General features: G+C 34.5%; 1 protein-coding gene across 5 annotated transcripts in view; it reads right to left on the bottom strand.

Annotated features, from left to right (window-relative positions):
- Positions 1–21,564, bottom strand: part of NBEA (neurobeachin) — a 365,883-nt gene that overhangs the window by 110,277 nt on the left and 234,042 nt on the right. The window contains exon 1 of one of the 5 annotated variants that reach the window (XM_087894774.1): positions 19,691–19,799. The exons of the other annotated variants lie outside the window; for them this stretch is intronic. The gene's annotated coding sequence lies outside the window, so the exon portion shown is untranslated. Of the gene's footprint in view, positions 1–19,690; positions 19,800–21,564 lie in introns of those variants that run through there. 5 annotated transcript variants of the gene reach the window in all.

Genomic DNA, 21,564 nt, shown 5'->3' with positions numbered 1-21,564 from the left:
TTACTCTACTATTATTCCCCACATGAGAACAGAGCAGCTGAACATGATCAAGAGGGCTTTGGAGAGAGAGGCAGGCATCAGCACTGAAATGAAGCCAAAGAATGGCAGCAGTGCACTTGCTAGTCAGTCACTCATTATGTGGCGAAGTGCTCTGGAGAAGTGCCTCTTAGACTTGACCTATCATATTACTCCTTCTGTAAACATATAATCCCTGCTTGTTAGGTGGTGTCAACACTTGCATTCATTCCTTTTGGTAGTCCTTTTGTGCCTAGGCACTTTTAGAAGGGCTGCCAAAAAACCAAAGAATTGACACCATAATAAAACAATCTGAATTTCAACCAGGTAAATACTAGACTTTCTGTCTGAAAAAAAAAAGGGGGGGGGCAATGTAGTATAATACATCCAATTTCTATAATATGAGACCACAACAGTTCTATTTTTGAAGTATAAGACTATTAGAAGACATAATGATAGCTAGTTATTGTGGTTTAAAATAAACAAAATAAACAAATAAACCTTAAATGGAAGGATGCAGAGACTGTAGATGCGGATCAAAAACTGTGGAGTATGCTTGTAGTCCAATGTGCTTGGCACAGGATGTGACAATAATAGAATAAACAAAATCTAAGGTTAGGAACAATGAGGTAAGTGCTCAACACAATGTATTTCCATTGGGTACTATATACAGTAGAACAGGGGTCCCCAGCCTCTGGTCTGTGGATCAGTTCGCAGCCTGTTGGGAACAGGTCTGTGTAAGTGGTGGGTGAGCGCGCAAAGCTCCACTTTGCGTGAGCAGTATGCATGCTTACAAAACCATGCCTTCCCTCGCCACTGACTTCAGCATTGCTGGTACGCTGTCACTTTGCAGAGCTGGAAAGTTGGGGATATAGAATATACAATTTTAAAAGTATCTGGGCAAAGCTGACTTTTAAAAGGACATATGGTTGATGTAAGTCATATTGACAAGAGAAAGAATAAACCTTTTAACTGCTGATCATCCAATCTTATTTATTTGGTAATCCAGTCTTTCTTTTTCAATAGAATGGGTAAAAGTATTGAAATGACTAGTGTTCCTGGTGGCATTATATACTGTCATTTCTGGTCTAAAATCCTCATAACTTTCTGGGTTGGGTTTCTGGTGCAATACAAAATTATTTTTTTACACATGCAATGTCTTCAGTTAGAAAGAAAACTAAGAAAAATTAATAAAACTATAAATATAAAAGTGCTCACATTTCTCTGAAGCTACCCCAAAATTATAGGAAAATATGGAGCTTCTGCAACCAGGCAGCAAAAACCTGAATGATCACTAAATGGCAACAAAGAGACTCTACAGTTATATTTTTGTTTGTTACTTTTACGTCATATTTTAGATATCTACAGATCTTGATTTGCCAGAAGGTTTCTACATTATCATCAAACCCTTTTGAAAGGAGGCTTCTGGTTTCATTTATCATCTAGTAAATCTCAGGTCCATTGCAATAAACAATATATGTGATTATCTTTGATAAATCTTTGGAGACTGTTATGCAAAATACAGCAATATATTTATTAAATAAGTCTGTAATATACATAGTTCACAAACTTTTCTACTGGCTTCTAGATGGCATCTGCTTTAAGAGTCACATTAATGTTAAATATTAGACTGTTTAAAACCGCTATAAAATTTTCAGGTTCATATCGTACAGAATGACAAAAAAAAATCACCTGCTTTAATGAATAACAGAGAAGTGTTTGTTTGCATAAGCCATAAGGTATTAAATACTTCATTTTTAAGCATGTGCACTCCAATAGATAACACTATAATAATATTTCATAAAATGCTTAGGATTCAGTAAACAATTATTAATTATCCTGAATAATAATTAAGCTAATTCAGCTATAGATGTCATAGAGTTATGAAGATTGTTTGTGCTTCAGAAGCTGACCTCAACTGAAGGACGGGGATGAAATGAATAGAAGAGAGGCAAATACCATATTTACTTTTGATCTCTCCTACTTTAGAATGCTAAATTCAGAACAGGCTGTCTGAATTAAATTCAAAAGCAGAATCACTAAACAGGCTTTAGAATTGAAAAGAAAACCTGAAAGATAATCACAGAATCTAAATTTTTGATCACAGATGCAAAAATCACAGGAGTAGGTATGCTAAGAGGTTATATATTTGAATTATATTCCTTGCATATTGTCCATTTCTTATTTTAAAATCTCCAAGGAAGGTTTAACTCCCCCTCATTAACAAAATATTCTTTATATTATAAATATTCATATTAAACTGTTAAAAACACAACCTCAGAGTTGCTTACAATAAATAAATAAAAAAATTCTCATCGTAAGATTTATAATCTAAAAAGACAAGGCATGTAAGCAAAATGGAATTAAGAGGGAAAAGAAAAACAAGATTTAGGGATTTTGATTCTTAATTATTCAAAATTAAATTGCTTCAACATGAATATATTCCTCTCTTCTTAACTCATTACATACCTCCTACCCAAGCTATATTTACACTGTGAATCATAATGCAACCTACTATATAAAGCACAGTCCTTTATATGTTAGTTTGGAGGAATTCAATATTTTTTGTTGAAATTCTATCCTAAATCTATAGCAAAATTATCTAGACAACATTCATTACCCAAACTAGGTAACATTATCAATGCTAGATTTATTAATGCATCAGTGCTCCTTTATTAGTATCTGCTAGACAATCTTTTTGAATTGAATTGCTTAATATAAGTATTGTATTTAGGTTAATTGATTTCTTAATTGAAATATAGATTTCATAGACATATGGAAATTGTTTAGCTTTAAATAAAATTGTAATATTTAGATCTGGGATGTTTGAAAGAGCCAAAAAGCCATGGTGGTGCAGTGGCTAGAATGCAATATTGCAGGCTAACTTTGCCCACAGGAGTTTGATCCTGACCGGCCCAAGTTGACTCAGTCTTCAATCCTTCCAAGGTCAGTAAAATAAATACTGAGATGGTTGGGGGCAATATGCTGACATTTGTAAACCACTGAGAGAGTGCTGTAAAGCACTATGGGGTGGTTATGTAAGTCTAAATGCTATTGCTATTGAAAACAGTTACTTTTGATCCTAAACTGGGAAGTCAAAAACTTATACCTACCAGCTCACATTGTACCAGTGAGGTAAAGTAGTTAAAAGACCATAACCTCCATGAAGAGAATTTCATTTTATAGTGGGTTAATTTGGGTTGATCTCCTCTATCTCTCTAAGGAAGACTGGATTATTATGGCATATTAAATATAACTATCTTTACCTAGCAACTAATTAGATTTAAACTGAGATTCTTAATAAGAAAACTGAACAAGAGCAAATTTTAAAGAGTACACTGGAGAAAGTTATAAAATTTGAATAGATTTACCAAGAAAGTTAAAATTTTATACTTTCAAAATTTAAAATAATATAGTTAAAATAATATTCATATATACAACTATTTTACTGATTCATTTTGTAATACAAATTACTTCACCTTATGAAGACTCACTATTTTTAGACACCTGTATAATAGGTATAATATAATTAAGTGTAACTTAAATCTGATCCTTCAAAAATAAAAACCTATCAAATCTGTTTCACTAAGGGGAAGCAAAATTTTCAAATTTCAAATCAAACACAAGATAATATTCTCCTAATCATAAACCAAAATTTTATAAAATATAAAATAACTGGTTTTTGATTTTTTAACATTATGCATACCAAGACTCTTACAATTTCTTACCGGGCCACAAACCGTGCAAATGTAATCATTACATTCAATCATTATTTTTTGATACATTATCTTTAATTGTACTGCATATCTGTTGATTTAAAAATTAATATCTATTTATTCTTTTGTACAATTAAATTAAATATAATTAAATAATATAAACTGAGCTTTCACACATTCTTATTATTTTGTTATACTTCTGAAAGAAGTATTTACCCATTTTGGTAAATATTTAAGGCACATACCTAGCAGATTATATGCATAATTAATTGTAAAAGTTTTGAAATGAAGTTGATTTCCAATGCAAAAGGAAATAGAAACAGTATAAGGTATTCCTAAGCGGGTTTGAATATTGTATATCATATAAAAAGTGTATAACAATTTTTGAAAAATCTAACAAAAATGAATAAATTACTCAGCAACAAACTGTGTTCCAGACCTCATTAGTTGTAATTACACTTCAAATATGCCTAGGACAATGCACACATGTCAGCTGCAAGTGACACACAATAGAGCAGGCAACCTATAAACCCCTTCAAGCACAGAAAGGAGTCTATAAAACAACTGACTTTGTGTATTTGGATTCATGTGATAACACCTCCTCCCACATAGCCACCAGGTCACCCAGATGGGACAAATCCAAACATGAAAAAGCTTCTTTTGTTTCAGCCCTGATATCTATTCAAGCAACAAACTGCAGAATACTGTGCACCAAGTGTTACATTTGGGCTCTATTTTCAGACCATTGCACAAAATGTTACGCTACCCTTGATGCTTGTAAAGCTTTTAAACAAAATGTAATTGCTGAGGTTCATGTATTACAAAAGTAATTAATATTAATTACATTAATATTAATCTTAATTATTATCAAAAGTAATGATATTGGAGATGTTAAAAGTGCATAAAAACTGCCATTTCAAATAACTAAGTTTAATTTAATTAAAACTACATACAAAACTATATAACAATAAAAAGCATTCACTAAAATAGAATCATAGGGTTGAAAAGGATCTTGAAGATCTTCTTGTCCAACACCCTGCCCAATGCACTAATCCTTGTACCATCCTAGACAAATGGCTATCCAAACTTTTCTTGAAACCTTCAATGATGGAGCACCCATGATTTTAGGAGGAGGCTACTTCATTCTTAATAGCCCTCATAGACAGGCAATTCCTCGTTTTTTCAAGTTTGGGTATCTTTCTATTATACTTCCAGCCATTGATTCTTTTCTTACCTTCAAGGGTTTGGGAGAATAAATCCATACTATCTTCCCTATGACAGCATTTTATGTATTGGAAAACCATTATTGTGTATTCTCTTAATCTCCTTTTTTTAGTCTAAATATACCAAGTTATTTTAACTGCTCTTCATAAGATTTACAATTTTGCAATCTTTGCGGCTCTTCTCTATACTCTTTCAAGTTCTTCAGTATCCTTTTGTATTGTGATAACCAAAACTGGACACAGAATTGGAGGTGTGCAGCATATTTCTATCATTTGATAACTGCTGGAGCCCAAAATTGCATTTTTGGCAGCTGCAGCACATTGCTGATCTGCTTAATCTATGATATAGTAAGGCATCCAGTTCCTTTTCATAAGTACTACTACTAAGCCAGGTATTGTCTTTCTTATACCTGTGCATTTATTTTTTCTGCCTATATGGATTTCTCAACACTGAGCACCACTGACTCTGTTAAATAAGGTCCAATGTTCAAGTCTATCAGGATTCTTTTGAATCTTCACCTTGTCTTCTGGAGTATTAACAATTGCCCCAAGCTTTGCCTCCTAGTAGATGTGACCTTACAGGTATTAGGCTATAAAACTCCTAGTTGTTATGAATGTGTGAAATCTTGTACAAAAACCTATTTCCAATCCTTAAAGGAATTGTGTTTTTTCCAGGCTCATGAAGCTACCTTGGAATCTGTTGTCTCAGTAAATGCAGGCACAGCCATTTTACTTCATACCACAAGATGAAGAGACAAGCAAGAGCCAGAAGCAGTTTATAAGACAACTATGTAAGCATAGAAAAAAATGGCTGCGTATTTAGTTATGAAGGGCAGAATTATTTGGGTCAAACTACGGACTAACAGCTTTTGGGTGTTATGTTCCATTTTTAAATGATCATATGTACTTTTTCCTAGACCGGCTAGAAATTTCTATTTTCATTTACAACATCTACACCACAAAGTGCATAGTTTCTGTTTCTATTATACAACATTGCTAAGTGGTTAAATCAGTCTTTAAACTATTCTGTTTGAAATGATACTTAAAATTTCTTGACTCTGCTTTATTGCAAGTATTATATTACTATTAATTTTTATGATAAATTTCAGATGTCCTCTTATTTCTCTAATTATCATGTATACTGCATTTAATGTATTTTTACTTGTAGCCAAATTGTTTTTTCTGTTTTTACTTTAAGTATGATTTATTCTATTCCATACAGACCTTACTGTAATTCAGAAAGTACTTACAACATACTAAGAACCAGGTTTTGTTTAATGCAAGTTACATATTGGCAATGTACTTGATAGCAATTCATCACTTGGTCTGAAGGTTAGAATAACTTCATGTGTGTGAGGACGATTGCTATAATATAGCTGTATTGTAGTACTTGTACATGAATATAATGTGCTAGTCTTTGTGCTGGAGCTTAAATACTTCCTTTTTAGGAATTTGAGAACAATCCTTTGCTTTTTTATGCAATGGATTAATCAATGCCTCCATCATCACCAGGTGGTGAAACAATAGTAAAATATAAGTCTACTAAAATGTCACCCAAGGGGTATGAAGAAGACATGATTAGGCCAATTATATAGGGGAATACATTTTTTCCTCAGGCAATCACAAACGATCAGCAATCATCCACTGTCAATTTTTATTTTTTAAATTTATATAGCCACCCATTCTACATGCAAGTGGCTCTGGCTGGCGCACAAAAAAGTTAAAACAGTACATACCTAAAACTATTAACAATTATTTAACAAAAAAATTAAAAGTATAAGAACAGAGATAAAACCAAGAATAATAGACAAAGGGATATTAAGATAACTGAAATACCTCACTAGTTCATCCATCCACTGGGATCCCCAAGCCTGCTGCCATAACCAGATCTTGAGGGACCTTCACAAGCTTAGAAGCAATGAAGCTATCCTTACCTCAGGGGGTGGAAGATTGTACAACATGGGTGCCATACCAGAAAAGGCTCAATAATATGTAACATTTGAAAGGGTGTGCAGAGAACATGACAGCTGTAATAGTCAACATGACATGTGGGAGAGACAAGAGAGGAAATTTAATCTCCTCAACCTGCTCCCATATCAGCATGCAGATATGCTACCATCAAGACCAAGTCTATCTCTTCATTTTTTGAGCTGAAAGACAGTCTTGGAAAGCAAACATCATTGAGTTATAACTTTACGTTTTCCCAACCTTTACATGAAGCCATGTGTTGGACTAATTGTAGTTTGAACATTATTTTGGTTTTAATTAAATGTTTTTCAGACCTTCCATTCTTAAACATAAAGCATAACATAAGTGAATTGTTGCTACTGCTTCAATAGTATAAACAAATATGGAGAATTCTTGTATATTTGAGAAATAGGTCTCCCACTAAAATCTTGCTGATCCATAGAAGATTAAACTTGTGTGAAGGTGCACACAAAAAAGTCAGAGACCATTAAGAACCTCATGCTTTTCCTGGAAACCCAAATAGTTGAGATTTTTTTTGTCCAGTAAGGATTATTTAGCATACAATCTAGAAGCATCCTTCCCATATCAAAGTTGCTCTGGCTGTGATATCTCTAAAACACAGGTAAGGAAGTATCCATTGAGATAAGCAAAACCACTTCTTGAAAGAACAGTTTTCATGAGCTTATAAGTGGACTGCTAAGAAAAACTGTGCAAATTCTCTTTTAGCTGTAAGATCACTGAGGTGGTGAATTAAGCTTCTGATCAGACTGACTCCCCCAATATTAATTCAGTACTGAAATAGCTAATTATGCTAAAATATATTAGCACAATACAGACCACTTAGGACTTCTTCACCCCTTATTGAAAAAGAACTAGGCCTCTGCAACTCTCAGCCTACATTAAATAATAAAAAGATAATTGATCTCTATATCTATCTCTATATCTGTATGTATCTCTCTATCTATCTATCTATCTATCTATCTATCTATCTATCTATCTATCTATCTATCTATCTATCTATCTATCTATCTAGTTTTATTTATTGAATACTGCCTTAGTTGTGAAAAGATATACTACAGTAAAAATAAATTATTGGATTTCAATTTGCATACTTTCCCTTTACTTTTAAATCTTTCTATGTAATCATGCCTTGTAATAATTAACCATGGAAAAATAAGAGCTGCACCAAGTTGTTCCACAGTGGACTGCTCTTACAGAAGGTTTCAGATTACGACATCCTATTTTCTACCTCCAGTTTTCCCTCCCAAGACTGTCAGCATACTCTGACCTATACATTATGCTATTTGTGGCTTTTCTCTGTAGAATCCTAAAGATTGCTGTGCTACCTTTTTAAAGCCAAGTCATCTCCTTGTGTGCAGGTAGGATTTGTATAGGTACAAAATGATTCACATTCAAAGAATAAATTCAGTATTAATATATACAAGACAGCAATGAATAGCAACATAAAATATTGTTGCTATGTTCCAACATAAAAAATTGGAAAGCTTCTATTAAAAACAAAACATTGACAAAACACTTACTCCTGTAACACTTACTCAATTAACTGCAAATATTTGTGCACATATCACCAGGGAAATTTTAGATAACATGTTGAATTGAGGCTTAAGGCTTGGTTCAAATGAATAAATGAAATATGAATTACATTGAAAGCTCCCAGAAATAGTCATAGTATTAATATCCAATAAAACTTGAATATTATTTTAAAACTTCAGGTAAACACTGATGGTTAAGAAATAGATGCTATGAGGCTCTCTGATGCTGGTGGGGAAAACAGCACTGATTTCAAACTACATTTTAAACTGGCAAGGTGCATTTACTGTTTATGGGCATGATCAAATCAGTTTCCCATTCTTTTAGTGCAACAGGAATGAAAACTGTTTTTGAATATATTTATGTATCCACTTAAAAGAGAAAGAAAATAATTTAGATAGTAATTTCATTCTGAACTTGAGTTTAAAAGGTTAAGTTAGTAACTGAGAAAGATAATCTGGCTCACTGATCATAGCAGTCAGCAAACTCTGCAATCTGCATGAAGAAGGATATTTGTCATCATTAGTTGAGCTATGACAGCTGCTACCCAGGGTGTCCCAGATTCAAGAAGTGGCAAAGACACTTTTTAAAACACTTTGGTAGATGGCAAGTTTCATCAGCAACTGGATATTTTGCAAAACGAGTTGAAACAACAGCTCTGAATACAGCTGCATTTTCCACAGCATAAAAATGCCCAATACGTTGTACACAGTGTTTGCCTCTAGGCCACAAGTTACATTTTCCCTGAAAAATTATGGACATTTATTCATCTAAAAAAGGCATTGTACTTTTGCATGAAAACTATTGTAATAGTTTAAAGCACAACTGAATTCCAGTTTTTTTAAAATGTGTTTGGAAACTAGTACTGTTCAGATTTAAGAACATATTAAAATGATGAGGAAAAACACCACACAATTTATTGTCATGGCGAAAATCATTCAGCAACTGAAATCTTCAAAGAAACACTTTAGATAACAAGACATCAGTAGAGATATTAGAAATGTTAAATGTGTCCTTTATGCATAATCTACAAACAGCAGTTTTCTATTAAAGCCTAGAAATAAAATTCATAAGGTATAAATCAAATTTACTGAAAGTTGCAGCAAATGGATTTCCATATTTAAATAACAGAAATGGAATTCCTATTCTTAAAAAAATGCTTCTAAAAAAGTCTGCTTGGTGGACTACAATGGCATTTTTCCATTTAAAATAAAGTCTAAAATAAGTGAAGATGGGGCAATATTTCCTTTACTGCAAAGGCTTCTCCAGTTTCTTTCCTTAGCTTAATAAACATGATTTATGCCATTCTTTGCATTATTATGTAAACTACTTTTTCACAAATAAACTAATTTTTCTGCTAATGTAAAATCTATGCAAATACCGACTGTCATTTATCAGGAAATCTGACAAGCATTCCATATTGGAAAAGGAAAATGAAACTGCCTAAAGAATAGAAGCAATTATTTTTGTATTTTCTCTTCCTCTGACTTAAGGCACAAAAGTTATCCATCCAGTTAAAACAGCAAATGAAATAAGGAGGTTTTTTTTTATTTAAACACATATGGCTTTTTGCTGCAATACTGATCACCACAGGGTCTACAGATGCCCATGGCTAAATTGTACACGGGCAGATGGACAAAAGGGAAAACTGTGCTAATGTGGCATGGTGAGCAAAACAAATGAAGAGCTGAATTTTGGTAGGGTGGGGGAATCTTTCCATCTATTAAATTATGCCATTTGTTTGTGAAGTGCAAATTAGGCCAGTAGTAAGTTGCATGCAATAAATATTCCATGTTATTTCACTAAAAATAAAGTCAGGAAATGTGCAAAACAAATCAAAAGGTAGAATCACAAACAGCAACCATAAGGGACACAGCTTTGCCAAAATAAATTACCAACACTGCTTTATTCTCACAAATAATGAATATGTTTAATGAATACAATGAGGCAACTGTATTCTTCATATGTTGTATTATTTTACCTTGCTAAAGGGAAATCTCTTGAGGTAAGCTGAAAATTACAAACATTAAGGGACAATCTAGTAAATGTGAGATTACTTGCATATACTTCCTACTGCCAATGAGAAGTCTATATTTACTAACTATTTTGTTTTATAGGATTATTAACAAAAACATGTAGGGGTCTAAGTTAGCCGTTGATATATTTGAGAAATGATTTCCAGGAAAGAAAATGTGCCTTTGGTTGAATATTTGCTAAAAAATGTTCAGCATTATTTATGAAAGATAACATTTTTGAAATATTTGTGTTTTCACTTGAAATTAATCTGATTTTTGATAGATATTAAACCCCAAATGTGCTTTAAGTGTCATTTTAGGTTTCCTATTCTTTTCAATAATTTTCCCCCCACACTCACATAACTATTTATTAGGTATATGCTGAAGACTTCTTTTTCACAGGAGAGATTGCTTCCAGAACTCAGACTATGCAGCATATATATGAATAATCAACAGTGAAGAGGATTTGATTTCCAAAATTGAAACATATTTCTATGTTTGGTTATACATTATCAGATGTGATACATTTATTCTTATAGATCTGATTCTGCAATTGTAATGCAGACACTGTAAACATTTGTAATATATATTCTTACTTGAATGTTCATTCCTGAAATTATTTTTATCCTTTTAATAGTACAGATGATGCAACTCTCATTAAAATTAAACTAAACAATTTTATTGAATAAAGGATAAAAATCAACTGTTTTTTGTCCGAGGTAAATGTGTAACATATGTTCAGCTAAAAGTTCAATGTGATGTTAACATGATTTGAGTGAGTTCCACTGGATTGAAGGTCATTTAGGTATTTACTGAAAAGTATGTAACTTCAAAAATTATCCCATTGTTGAAAAAAGAGTAAATGTGATAATATCTATGTTTATTTTTGTCAGAAATGATGTATAAGAGGACTACTTGAACATTACTTTGTAATAGAAAAATGGTTATTTTAGTTGATCAAAATCTTTCCACTTAAATAAAATAAAATAAATCTTGGTTTTTTTCAGGTTTAAAGGGAAGGTTCGTTGACCATTTTGAAATTTTAAAATTGTTCAGAATTTAATCCTGTATCAAAAGAACTAATACCATGTTTACTTAATATGAAAATATTTTTCCCCACATAATTTCCTGAGAAGTGGGATTGGCATTTGGTTAAAAGAACTAGACAAACCATTTCCTGTTGGGTCATCACTTCAGAGATATGTCCCTATCTAAATGGAGAAACAGAATGTTCACGGGTAGGCATAAAAGCAGTGGAAGCAGAAGTGACTTCTGAATTCTCGCTGGCTTCCCTATTGAGTTTCATTGTAGGAAGCTGGCAGGAACCATCAGAAATTTTCCCCCTTCCCTTCCGTTAGATAAGTCGGTGGCTGCTGAGTGGAGGGGAGAACAAGGAATTGTGAGACTGGCTGGGAAACTATCATGGAATATTGAAAATAAAGAACATGTGACCACAGCACCAGCCCAGAAGCAGCCAATAGCACTGAAGAAGCCACAATGTCCCCAAATTTCACTCCCTTGGGAATCATGCATTCAGGATTTTGGACATTTTCTGAAAGTTCATTTGAACCAATTTTTGGTTCAACAATTGTGCCTTGTTTCTATTGTTGAAGATGGTTTATATATGAATGATAATGCATATGCTCATCAATTCATTTTGTTAAATGTTACAGGCAATTAATTTTAATTAGCAATTAATTATTTACTAAATTCAGTGTTGTCCTGAAGGATATATACAGTGCTGATTCTAAAGCTACAAATCTATTTTTATATGATGCAAATAATCAGAACTTATTGATTGATACTAAAGGCAGCTTTATCTGCACACCTGCATCATGTCTGGATAAGGAAAGAAAACTTCACATTGCCTACACTTATTTTGAGAAAGTTTTTAAACATTCTTTGCAAACTGCATACTTTTCTCAGATCTTCAGAAAAATGATTGTATCCTACATCCCTTTCCAACATACCTAAGAGGAAAAATTATACCTACTTATACTTAAATATAACCTTTGGCTAGCGGAAGATTTATGCATACATTCCTTTTACAATTAATTGATTTGAAAGTACCCACTTTCCTGCCTACCATGTTTTTCCTTGACATCACCAAGTACTTCAGAGAAACTCAAGAACATTCAAGGAGAAAGAGATTTGCATTACAGCAATTAGTTTGGGATAAAGATTGGGTATGAAGTTGGTATTGTTACGATTTGTAGTATTGGCCATCTTTAAATCTTTTATTGAATATTTTTTTCAAAATATAAACAATATATTCCTTCTTGGAGTAGTTTCAGATAAATATCCAGTCTTTAATTTGTTAGCTGTTATGTATATTCCGGATAACGTCTGTATGTCATAATTCTTTAGTATACAATTAAGTAGAAATATTCTGCCAAGTATATGATAGTATATAACAGAAATCAAGAGTGAACACTAAGTCTATTAAAAATGAACCATTAGTTTTTCAAAGTTTCAGGGAAATCTTTTTTCATTGCAGGAAGCTAACAGAAGTAATTCTGGAATCTATAGTCCAGAGATTATGCCAATAAAAGTTACCAGTTCAATACTAAAAAGGAAAAATCTGAAAATGAAAGCATGGTGCAGCTTATTTGACATGGAATGTTAAAGAAATGAATAACAAAATATTTGATGCTTACTTCAGGTTTTAAACATAAAGCACAGGTATCAAATTCCTAGACATAGTAAACATGAAACTAGCAGTCTCCAATCCATTTATTTATTTATTATTTTATTTTATTTTATTTTATTTTATTTTATTTTATTTTATTTTATTTTATTTTATTATTTTATTTTATTTTATTTTATTTTATTTTATTTTATTTTATTTTATTTTATTTTATTTTATTTTATTTTATTTTATTTTATTTTATTTGTTTATTTATTGGTTCCATTTATATGCCACCCTTCTCCGGAGACTCAGGGCGGCTTACAATGCATCAAGCAACAGCCTTCATACTTTTGTATGTACCTACTTAGTAGGGCTTTCGGCCCCCCCAAGTGGTGTTCTTTTTATACAAATTCAGCTTATTTTCCCCACAATCCGGGTCCTCATTTTATCTACCTTGGAAGGATGGAAGGCTGAGTCAACCTTGAGCCTGGTGAGATTTGAATTTGCAGTAATTGCAGGCAGCTGGCAGCTAAGTGCTACTTAACAGCACTTTAGTCCGCTGTGCCACCAAGGCTCTTTCCTTGTTTATTCTGACACCGTGAAATTCCTGGTTGACTACTAGTTCATCCAGTTAGTAACCGAGGGGATTGGGAGATGACATTTCTTTTTCTAACTGTCTATCGACCTACTTCAAAAGTTGTTTAGAACAAGTTTGTGTTGTACATTTACACTTCTGCCTGGTTGAAATCTGGTATGTTTGTTTTTGAGGAAGTGATTTAAATAAAAAGATTAAATGATATTTAAAAAAATATTCTTGATACGCATGCATAATATTTAAAGCATGAGAACTGTTCTGGCACCAATCTGCTTCACTGAATTATAATTAATTTCCTTTTAGTCTTTTGAGGTTCTTCTTTCTTTCAGTTGCTGAAGTTCTTCATCACAATGTCAGTGCTGGAGCATGTTTAAATCCACAAATACTGGCTATTTTTAAACAGGCATTAAGGCTATAGTCCTATGCTCATTTATCTTGGAATGATTTCTTTGGATCCAGAAGGACCTACGTCTAAGCAAACAAGAAAAGGAAAATGTCTTCTGGAGAAAGCTATTCGCTGTGTATCATCCTTTATAGCTGATATATTGAAATTGTCTCCTAAGCAAGATTTGTAATGGCTAGTGATAATTCACCTTCAAAGATGAAAAAAAGGATTATTAAAGTAGCCCTTTTGTTCTCTGTATTTTAACTAAGACTACATCATAGTATATGAAAATCAGTTAAAAGCTACTGTTTTTATATTAATTTATAATAAATAATATAGTGCCACCACAGGGAGTGACCCATTGGCACTTTCTCTTGCCAGTGTTTTAAAGGAAGCTAATAGCATTCCTTCAAATTTTAAGCATTCTCAGATATTAAATACCATAATTTCCAATAAATGTCTACTAGTGCTATTGAGACTTAGAAAAGGCAACCATTTTCAGTTTAAAAGTGTATGCTTCAGGATTTATGATTCCATAGCATTCATGGTTGACAATTCTTGTTCTTTAGTTTGGTTTGTGAACACAACACTTATGTGAATTATACTCACATGGAGCTGTAATATAAAGGTATTTGAAATGTACACTGAATCCATTAATATTTAAAATTTATAAACTAATTTAAATTAGATTTTCCTATCTTGCAACTTTTCAGAACTGGTAAATTTTAGATACTGATGGCATAAGCCTATGAATTTAGGAATAAATGTAACTATATTCAGTGGAAATATAATATGTATGGGATAAACCTTGAAAATATATTTTATAGATTTCACGCTATAAACCTTATATTTCATTATACAATTAAGAAATTTTCAAACAAGAGTCACTTGAAACCCCAAAGCTTTTTGATATGAAACAATTGCATGAGCTTCTTTATTACAACATTTCATATTAAAAGAAGACAATCTATGGGACAGTTTATTTCAAAATTAATGGCAATCACTCCAGTTGTAAGGAATATTGGATATTATATATTCAACACCCTGGGTAGTGCAGGAATTTTCATAATATCCCCATACCATAGAAAAGTAGCTACTTGTTTCAAAGGCCTAGAAAACCTCCAATGATGGAGTATGCACAATCTCCGGAGACAGGCTGTTCTACTGCTTAGAAATTCTCACAGAAACCTCCTCTTTGTCTCAAGTTTGGATCTGTCTCCCTTAAGATTCCACCAGGGGTGAAATGCTACCGGTTTGGACCGGTTTGGACCGGAGTGCGCACTTCCGAACCAGTAGAGAAGGTAAGTAGATTTCACCCCCACCAGTGGTGATATTCAGCCAGTTCTATCCGGTTTGGGCAAACTGATAGCGGCGGCTGCTGGAGGCTCCGCCCACCTACCTGGACATCATCACATCCCATTTTTGATGTTCTGAGCATGCGCAGAAGGTCCTGTGCATGTGCAGAGGTGTCACACATGAGCGCGAAGCAAGCACACGCACACATTCACATTTGCGAACCGGTAGCGAAAGTTAAGTCAATATCACTCCTGGATTCCACCAATTGATCTTAGCTTAGGAACTATAGAGAAAACATTCACATACCCTGCCCTGTGACATCCCTTCATATATCGGAAAAGTGTGATCATGTCTATCCTTTTCTTTTATTTAAGGTAAGCACATCAAGTTCTTTTAACCACTTTTCATAGGATTTAGCCTCTTAGACCCTTACCATTTTTGTTGCTCTTCTCTGAACTCAACCATAAAAATTGTAGATACCTTAGTGCTGGTAAAGTACACACAAGTTGATTTCGCTAGTCTTGTGGAATTTCAGTACTTTAACAAGTAAATATATTTCTATTATTTGATATACCACATTTGGAATGTACCTGCATTTCAAAAATAGTTGTCATAAAACCACAAGCTGAAAATTGGAGGGGCCTATCTGTTAAAAAATCTGTCAAATTTTTCAGCTTTCCATTTCCAAACATTAGTGGTGCTCAAAAGTTGTGACATGCCTTGGGAATATTAAAGATATTTTGGTTACTTTAATATAATTTAGATGTGCATGGTAAGTAACTACATAAATGTAAGTTTTTAACATTTTGTTTGTGTCATATCAATACTGAATATAGTGATACCAATAATTTTAATAGCAGTGTTTTGTTGATTGTCTTTCTATCTTGCACTTTATGTAATAATATCAAGACTGCTTATCATATATAAAATTAAATACTCATAACAGTTATTAATTTGAATATGTAAGACTATCAGAATACGTGAATACATTTTTGTATATATTTGGGGGTATAATTCCACAGATTTATGTAGGAAGATCTTTTTATTCTTATAATAAAATTATGGACAAATCTCTCTAGCTGATTTATAAATGGATAATTTATTCAAAAAAGGGCATTCTATCTATTAAAGATTTAGAGAAAGACAACACTTGAATGAACGTAACAAAAGTTTTAGTAGGACTTCGCGTACACCTAACTTCTTTCAATTATGCCCAGAAGCTAGTGATTTCAAAAGCAATGACTTTATTTTTCCTCAATTAATCTTGTAGCTTTTTCATATATTCCTAAATCAAAATACAGGTATTAGGAATGGTAGTCAAATGCAAAATACCCAATGTCACATCTACAAATCCTATTCACAATTTATGTCTTTGAATACCAATACTAGTCCCTGAAGAGTACAAGCTATTGAAGGGGAAAAAATCCCTGGTATCAAATATCTAGTCTTTGCAATAATTAAGTGACATCAATTAGTGATGTGCTCTTGTATATTAGCATTTGTTAACAGGTAGTTCTGTCTACTTCTAATAGTGAAAAAAGAATTATTAGAAACCTTTTCGATCTACTACTGTTTTAGGTATGACAGAAAGCTTTTCTAAAAATGTATTTCCTGCGTTACGTTTTAGAAATCATGTTTACAAAAGGGATTACCTTATGCTTTCAAAACTGTTTATCTAATACATGTTGCTATATTTTCAAGGTCCGCACAGAATATTTTATTGATTAATCATATATAATATAAAACAGTAATGAAAATTTTATTGGGTGACCTACTGCAGATGCAACAGATTAAAGGAAACTAATCCTTTCTGATTTTAATGACCACTTGAGCTTTTTCAAAGTAGGATTCTTAAATGTCACTGTTGGATTGCTTAACTGAAATCTGGCATGTAGACACCCCATACTTTTCTTGGATACATTTTTTCACTTTTTTTGTAAATGTAACTTTGTGCAAAAAATTGTTTAGGTTAAAAATTATTCCAACAATACGCAGTATTTTTATTTTAAAGAAGAATTAGAATGTACATACACGAATGACTGTACCTAGGTGTAACCTGCACCTAGTATTATATAAATCTAATATAAATGTCATCATGGAATTATAATGAGAATTTTGATAGAAGATCGTAGCTAACTTGTATGAATTGAAGCAGCACAATTATTGTGGATTATCTATAGCCCAAAAACTCATCTGAGCTACACACAGTCCGCAAAAAAAATGTAGTATCTGGTTTTTTCAAGGATCATCTGAGAAAAGACAGAATCAGGATTTTAATGATTGGGGGGAAAAATGCTGCACTTCAAAAATGCAGGATATGGTTAGATCTATATCTCTCTAAATGTGTACAAGGTGGGCTTTATGATTATTTTTTCCCCTTGACTACACTGTACACTTTTTTACCATGAGGTAAAAAAGGGAGACAAAAAGCAATAGCTGGTCTTGAACTTCATTATCACATCGTAATTGGGGTAAAGAAGGTATGAATTCTTCTTAGCCAAAGTGAATGGGCAGCAAGACCAGCATGGGACGGGAGTACCTTTTCGTCACTCAACTTAAACAGAGTCACAATGTAGAAAGCTGAGTAAACTTTATTTCCAAAGATGAATGGCATGCATGAAAGATTTGCTATGCTTACTCTTTGGGGAATGGAAGGAGGTTTCTTTCTTGGGTGTATATGTAGCAAAGTCCTGAGGCAGGACAACTATAATTACACAGTATCTTAATCTGTAGAACATTGAAACCCAACCTGAACTGTTTTAGACACCAAATACATATATGTATGAAGAGGTCATCTGTAATGTAATTATGCATATTTACTGCTGATGCAGTATACATTTTTTAATATTATAAACCAAAAAGCATTGAGAAAAAAAATAACCTTTTAAAATTGCTTTTTCAGCCTTTGAAGCCTTCTGTTTGAAAAAAGGCATGGTAATTAATTTTTTTTAAAAAAAAAAATCAGAAGTATCACCAAATGTGCTTGAAAGATAAATTTCTGGTTATTTTATTTTGGAAAAAATAATCAATAAAATGAATTGTCTGTAGATATGTGTTTGTTTAATTTACTGCAAAAAATAAGTTTATTGTGGTGGCAGGAGTATGAATTATGAAAAGAAGAAAACACAGTTAAAATCAGACACATTCAATGAGCTTTCAAACACACTGCATCAACTGGGATAAATAATTTAATAACTCACTTCGTGTGCTGTCTCCTCAGTGTTATAGACAGTTATTTAAAAAAACATGAGTACGAATGTGTAGAATCACAACTACACAATATGCAAAATGTGTTATAAATGTAATGAGTATGCATGTATTTTTAACTAAATTTGGCTTCTGAAACAATATAGGAACAATTTTTGACAAAATATTTTTATATAAATGTCTGGAAATTCTAACTACAACAAATCATGCAAAAGTGGACAGGTCAAAGCAACTGGAGAGGGGAAAAAGGATATAACATTTTACTATATTTATCCCTTTTATTCTTTACACAATAATGCATTTATCAATTATTTTGATAATAAACTTCATGATACTAAAATTAAAACATAAACTTATATCCAGTGGGTATATTGGACAAAGAAAAGTAAAAAGTACAGTGCTTAAAATTATGCGAATATCAGCCCCAAACAAGCATCTCTAATGCACAATTATTTTAAGATAATACATTTGGGAAAGCATTTATTGAGTCCAATCCACTGCCACCTACTTGAAAAGCACTGTGATTCTTGGTATTTTGATCCATGAAATTAAAATAAAGTTAATAAAATTTGACTAGTCAGTTAAAGTGAGTTTAAAATAATAAATGGCTTGAGTTCATCTTGTGTTTGGCTAGTTTTACATATCTAAAAATTCATTTGTGTGCCTTCCTAAATGTTTGAAATTTAATATGATCATTTCTATTTCATATAAATGGAAATAAACTAGTGTGTTTTGTAAGTTATTTTATTGTATTAGCTGTCTGACTCAAATAACACACTTAAATATACCAAAACCCTTTGAATCAGTAGTGGCAAATGCTGAAATAATAATAATTAACCCTAAGATAAACCTGATCTACAGACCTTGGCTTAGTGATCTCAAGAGGATTTGGTAACAGCAGTGGGATATGCATATTTAGCTAGAAGTAAGGCCCACTGAGAATGCTCTTCCGCATATAAAGACTGCAGTTTAAGCTATCAAGCTCTTAGCAATCCAGTTTGATTGCTGAGGCCTATAAATTATGGTTTGCATTTTATATTTTAAGCACCAGTAATGTATTTACAGAATATATTCTGCAAGAAATATTTACCTCCAGGAAGCATAACAGGACATTCTTAGGCCCATTCCGACAATCGTTACAGTCCAAGCAAAAAAAAAAAAAAACTCTCCGATTTTAGTGAGACTTTATTAGACTCCTGGGTTAAGGTCTGCGTCTTGCTACAATGTCAGTGTAACTCAATGCTTCACACTGTGTGCCTTTTCTCAACAGGCAAGCAAGGAAGGAAGGAAGATTCCTGATGCCTTAGAATTTCAGTTGTTAGAGCTTTGCTGCATCTCCTCTGAGAAGAGAATCTAAATGGCCGGCTGGTGTCACGTAGCATTTTATGTTTTCAGCAAAAAGCTGGCGATTGGAGAAGGCAATCGGAAAGCCCTGATACGTCAGAAAGCGGAGGCAACTGCAGAAGCGCGCTCTAGAGAGCTCCCTGGGGTTCCGCAGGCCCGGGCCCTCCACTGGGCACAACGCTCCAGCGCGAATCCCCCTTCACGGTGGTGGCCAGAGGAGAGGGCTATGTCCATCGGCCAGCTCAATCCAGCCAGGCCGCCCGGTCGGTCCTCGGTCCGGATGGCCAAAGCATTTTCCTGGGTAAAGGAAACGGGAGGCCTGTCGCGCTAGAGCCAAGTGGCCAACGAAGAGCCCGCCATTCTTGGCTGAGCAACGTCTCCTCAGGCGCCCCTTCACCTGTTGGCGGTCCCTGCCGCCTGGGACTCCCCGGGGCAGTCCAGAAAGTCTGGCCAGTGGGCCAAAAGCCCCAACTTTCGTGGGGGGGGGATAATGAGGGGGGGGGATGAATCGCCAATGAAAACGTCAGTCCTGGGGTCCCGATGGGAGGTGTCCAGCTTGGTTTGGAAGTGCCTTGCTGCCATTTCCTACCCGGCTGCCCGTTACCAGCGGGGATGGGAGTTCAGAGATCAGAAGCGCCGACTCGGGGAAAACGTGGCTCTCTCAGCTCCCGTCGGGCGATCAGCGAACCCGCCGAGGCTCAGCTGGAGGCGTTTTTTTCAGGCCGGCGCGCTCTCCGCGGCCGTTCGAAGGGTTCGCATCTTCACCGCCGTCCGATTCAATGCCTGCCCCACGGGGACTCGCCTCGGACCCTTCGGGTGTTTCCACGATCAAGAGTTCGTCGGAGTTCGAAGTCGAGGCGCTTTGGAAAGGGGGAAAATATGGCTCGAGCAGAAGGCTTAAGCGATGCGTCTGAAGGGTGAATCCTACAAAGCTACACCAGAGGGGTCATGAATGCAATTTTAGGGAGGGAAATAAGCCCCTGAAACAGTCTCAGCGCACATTAAGCCCGTATGTTTTCCACCGGCATCCAGGAGAATGAAACGGGACCGGAAGGCCGAAGGCCATTTGCCCAGGGAGCCCCGACTTTATAATGTGGAAGACGGTCCCGCTGATTTCGAGGGCTTAAATCTCGCTGATGCGCGCCTCCCGCTTTCCGGATTTCGCTAAAGTAACCTTAAGAGGCCCTCGGGGCTTCGAAAAGCCCCTCCAAGTACCGGACGCTCCCGCAGGTCACCTCCCCTCCTCGGGAACCGGTTTTCTGGGGCCATCGCCCCGTAACAAAGTGCTGTGCTGGGAGGCGTCCTACAGATATGCCCCACTTCAGCTCTTCCTGGGATGCTCCTTGCGGAGAGAAATGCTGCCCGGGCCCAATGCCAGTATGAGCTCCGCTAACCTGGCCCACCCCCTCTGCCACACGTGTCCTTTTAGTTAATCCCGAATTCACACGAGGGTAGGCTGCCCGCTTCGGATCATTAAAAGACATTTATTTTTGCAAGTATGTCCAGAACACTCAGCGTCTCTTGCAGATACCTCTGTTACACAATTGCAAAGAAGACAACAATGCACCTAAATCACTAACAAACACAAATCGTGCTGACCACCAGAATGCGTGGCTTCAG

The sequence above is a fragment of the Pantherophis guttatus genome, chromosome 5, assembly GCF_059756535.1.
Source record: "Pantherophis guttatus breed Tessera chromosome 5, ASM5975653v1, whole genome shotgun sequence".
Taxonomy (NCBI): Eukaryota; Metazoa; Chordata; class Lepidosauria; order Squamata; family Colubridae; genus Pantherophis; species Pantherophis guttatus.
This window is presented reverse-complemented; position numbering and strand designations above follow the sequence as displayed.